Below are 5461 nucleotides of genomic sequence, written 5' to 3'. Positions count from 1 at the left end.
TTTTTTTTGGTACAATTTTTTGTCCACTTTTGTAACTTTCTGCAGCTTTATACTATTTTTTACATGGAAAAGACATTTGCCAATGACTGAGAAGTATAGAATATGCGAAGATGCTGTCCATTGTTATATATGCATGGAAAAGAGATGCATAGAATATGCGAAGATGCTGTCTGTTTACTCGTGACTTGCACGCTCAGTGACTGAGAAGTAAAACTTGGAAACCACAGGTAATGTCGTACTCAATTGCAGCGGCGGCTCTATAAGCAAGCCAGATGCTCGCAGGATCACTCTACTTGCAAAAAAAGTGTGTGTATATATATATATATATATATTTGTTAATAAAATATTATATGCTAAATTAATTTATTATAATTACTTTAATGAAAATGTTGAACACTCATTTGAGAATTATAAAAATTTGAGTTCGATCAAATAAGAAAGAAATGCTATTATATTTACAACATTTTTAAAATAAGAGACAACAAATCTAATATGTACTTGTTTTAATTTGAGACCAATACTGATATTATTTTTTTACTCACTAATAATAACTTTTTACATAAAATTTATTGTAAAAATCTTGTGATAATAACATTACTTCAAAATCGATTCTACCCCAAACATAACCCTTAATTCTTTTTTTTAAATAAAAAAAATTAAATAACAACAATAAATATTTACCAAATAACACATTTTGGCATGTATGTGGCATCACCAACAAGTAAGAGTAACGGGCAGCTTACAGTCCCGTTACAACACCTTTTTTAACTTCTTTTTTTACAATTTTTTGTCCACTTTAGTAACTTTTTGCAGCTTTATACTATTTTTTACATGGAAAAGACATTTGCCAATAAGTAATCCTCTGGTCATTGACATGCATGGAAAAGAGATGCATAGAATATGCGAAGATGCTGTCTGTTTTCTCGTGACTTGCACGCTCAGTGACTGAGAAATAAAACTTGGAAACCACGAGTAATGTCGTACTCAATTGCCGTGGCGGCTCTACGTGCAAGCAGGAACGGCCCCCCCCCCCCCCCCCCCTCCCCAAAATAAATAAATAAATAAAAATATTAACCAAAACATGATTCCTTTTTTGAAAGTTTCATTAAATTAAAGATAAACTATTCTCTTTTTTATTGCGAACTTGATATTATACCAATCATCTACTCGTCATTTTTTACTCGTAATTTCATTTGCCATAAACTATAGAGTTCGTAGGGGTAGTTTTAAATTTGTATTTAATTTCCTGAATAATATGCCTAACAGAACTTCTTCTTCTAAGTTTTGGTAAGATTTTAAATCCATCATTTAAAATTTATTTCTTTTCCAACTTTTTTTTGTTCATTACTTTTGTTAATTATTATTATTTTGTTTAATCATAGACGACTTTCGAGACTTAAAAGAGTGTTGAGTTTCATTTTGATAAATGTGTTGAAATGTTTAAAAAACACTTATTTTGTATGTTATACGTTATCAACATTTTTATAATATCAAATGTTTAAGAAACACTTATTTCATATGTAGTATTTTATTGAATATGAAATAGGTGTTAGTTTTTATTTTCATTAAAAAAAAAAAGTTTTAAGCTTTGGCCCCTAGGTTCAAATCCTGGTTCCGTCCTTGCATGCAAGCCAAGTGGTGGAGGATCACTCTACTTGCAAAAAAGAAGTATATATATATATATATATATTTGCCAATAAAATATTATATGTTAAATTAACTTATTATGATCACCTTAATGAAAATTTTGAACACCCAATTTGAGAATTACAAAAATTTAGATTCAACTAAAATAAGAACAATGCTACTACATTCACAACATTTTCATAATAAGTTGACAACAAATCAAATATGTATTGATTTTAATTTGGGACCAATACTGATATTATTTTTTACCTACCACAACAACTTTTTACAGAAGATTTATTGTAAAAATGTTGTGGACATAGCATTACTCCAAAATCAATTCTACCCCCAAACATAATCCTTAATCCATTTTATTTTAAATAAAAAAAGCTTAAATAACAACAATAAATATTAGCCCAAATAACAACAAACATAAACCAAACAAAAACAAAACAATACCAAACAACTAAGTGGCGGTTCCAAGAATTTTTCTCTGGGTGTTCCTTAAGGAGTATAAATTACACAACCCACTATGCATTATCCACAGCTCAACCCACTACCTAACGTAATTTAATTTATTTGTCTTTTATAATGTATCGGTTAATTAAATTATTAATTATTATTGTTTAGCTGCTTCATTATTTATATTTACTAACTACTACTACTAGCACTCTAGCACACACCCTAATGTGCATTAGCACACACTCCATGTGCATTATCCACGGCTCAACCCACTGCCTAGTGCCTAACATAATTTAATTTTTTGTATTTTATACTACCTCTGCATGCCTTCAGCCTTTATTGCATTTACCTATCCACTTCCCCAATTCAAATATCCCACCCCACGGCCCCATGGCCCCCATCTACTGCCCACTCAACAGACAAGAGTCACAAGAGCCAATCAACATTCCACAAAATATTAAACATATAAAACATTCACAACACACAAAATTCACAATACACAAACACAACAAACTCACAAACCAATAAAATCAAAATGTCAAATAAAGTTATAAAGTAAAGGTAATTAGACATTTAGACATAGAGAAATAAAGAAACAGAGAGATAAAGAGAATCTCATTTCAGTTTAAAGAGAAAGAAAGAGAGAACTCTGCTCTCACACAATCACTCTCAGATCAGAACACAGCAATTAGCAAAGCCAAAGATGTAAGATTTAGATGAGATAGACTAATAGAGAAAAAGAGAGAGAAGTAAAGAATTGAAATACCTTGAGGCTTGAGGGGTGGCGCTGCGGCAACACGTCGAGGCGAGGACTCGAGAGACGAGGGTCAAGGCGATGAGGCAAGCCAAGCAATCTCTGATCTCGCTGTCGCAGTTGCTTGAGTTTGAGGCCCAATGTGCTCTGTTGCTTGAGTTTGAGGCGCTCCAGGCGGAGGCACTGTCTCGCGGATGTGCTTGGAGCTTGGTCGTTGATGAGGTATTTTTTTTTTTTTTTTTTTTTTTTTTTTTTTTTTGTTAGGTTAGGAGTTCAATTCTGATTTCAGTTTTGCGAATTTGCTTTACCATTTTGATTAATCGAGGGATGCTTATTGGTAATTTGGATTTTTTTTTTTTTTTTGAGAATCCATTTGGGTTGGGCCGTATTTAGTTAATAAAAATTTAACTAATTTTTTTTTAAAGAATTTGTTTGGGTTAGTTTTGTTTAGAATTGATGTTGGGCTTTTTTTTTCCTAGGGTGGGCTTACTATGTTAATTTTTTTTTTTTTAGATTTTAGTTATAAAAAAAAAATTTGGCCTTTTTCTTTTTGCTTGAAAGTAGAACAAATAATGGAGCAAAATTTAATTTTATTGGCATAAAAAAAATTTGAGGGCGTTCCCAAATTTTTTTTTAAAGGCTATTCAAATAATTTTTTTTATTATATATAAAAAAAATTCAAGTTAGGACCACCCTGCCCTTAACGTGGCATCGCCTCTGAAACAACAACAAGTGAACAAATTATTTAACAAAAATCCTATTATAAAACAAGAAGATAAATTTTGTAGCTTGTCTAACCTATTCAATAAAAATAATCTTTAATTTCATTTTCCTCAAAAAATGGTACTAAGAAAAATATTGTGGGTGTGAATTTTCCTTGATGTGACGACAGTTATAGTCTTTTTGGCTTTGCAATCGCAACAATTTTGCTCTCCTTAGCGACTCGACTCATAATTGTGGCAAATATTCAAGTTATCGATTTATTAGATTTTGTATAGTTTAAATTTCTTAGTAACCAACCGAAGGATAATACTTCACGTAATAAACTTCATCAATTATTATTTTTATTGCAAAATTATTGATAATTTCCTTTTTAATATATAAATTGTTTGCAAAACTTCATCCATGTTTGACAAATCAAAATCATAATATTATAATTGAAGTCTCATATGAGCTTTTTTTCTTGATAAAATCTTGAGAATAGAAAATTTCAACCAAATTGCATATATATGATTTGAACGCATTAATAGGATTTGAAATTGAGCTAAAAATTAGGGGTTCCACTATTTACTTACAAAACTTACTATCTAATTATTTCATTTTATTGCAATTGTATATAAACTCTAAACTCTCTTTTTTGGGAAGGATTACTAGATTAGTTTATCAATGCTTTTTTTTGGGGGGGGGGGGGCAACTCCTTTTTTTTTTTTTTTTTTTTTTCATATAACCTTTAAATATTTATAAAATATACCTATATTTGTAAATAAATAAATAAATAAATGAATAAATAAATAAACATTTTGGAGGGGCCAAGGCATCCCCAAGCACTCATGTGGCTCCGCCACTATCTACCCCCCTAACCCCCTAATCATGCATGTGTGGATGGATCATCAGAATCCTAAAATGGAACCTCATAAGTCATAAGTGATAAACCCCCGAAATGCTTGTGAGAGCAAGGCATTATGTTGTGCAAACTTTTTTACTCCTTAATTAGTATTTACCAATGTTACAAATATCATACTGACAATGTATTGTCTCTCACTCGCTCCACCTCAACGTTCTTAAGATAAGTGGGGCAAAAGACTATGAGAAATTATAAAATCTTTATGGTGGACCATGTCACTTTTGCCTAGTGGTTCACCATTCCATTAAAAGAATGCCACATGTTTTATTTAACTTAGTTAGATCATTAAAAAATACTGAGAGATTGTCTTCCTCTCCTAAAGTTGTTTAAACAAAAATAAGAGAGCAATTAAAATCTCTCCTCTCTCTTGACATCATCAATTCGGCGACATCATCTTCACCCTTAATTGGAAACATCACAATTTTCCTATTTAATTATTTAGCTTTTTCGGCTTTTTCTATTTGACAAATTGTGTAATTGTTTGGTTTTGATTTTGGGGAGATAAGAAATTCCAAGAATACATAGGATAACCACCATAAAAGTCAAGTGAATACATGACAAATTATAATCGGTGGAATATAAAGTAGAACAATTAAAGTGGGATAGAGAATTTTATTCTGAACAAAACACATTAAAAAGGTAGGTATAAAAACAAGAACATGCAATCCAATAGTGAAACTTTTAATATACTAATCTAATAAGAAGTTATTTATTTTTATTTTTTTATAATTTAATGAGAAGATTTAAACCTAATTGTCTTTAGTGGAAATATCTAATGTGTCAGTTGAGCTACAAGACTTTTTGCCAATAAAAAGTGATTAAAGGAATATTAACAAAGAGTTATACTATATATTTAACTAATTTTGTCCATATTTTGTCTATATTGTGTATTTTCATGAATGTGTACAAGCAAGTCCAAAAATATATTGGGCAAGCCCATAAGTAACATTCACATTGGATAGTCTTTAAGTGTACTGTTATATTGAAATTTGAAA

The sequence above is a fragment of the Quercus suber genome, unplaced genomic scaffold, assembly GCF_002906115.3.
Source record: "Quercus suber isolate HL8 unplaced genomic scaffold, Cork oak 2.0 scaffold_16, whole genome shotgun sequence".
Lineage (NCBI taxonomy): Eukaryota > Viridiplantae > Streptophyta > Magnoliopsida > Fagales > Fagaceae > Quercus > Quercus suber.
This window is presented reverse-complemented; position numbering follows the sequence as displayed.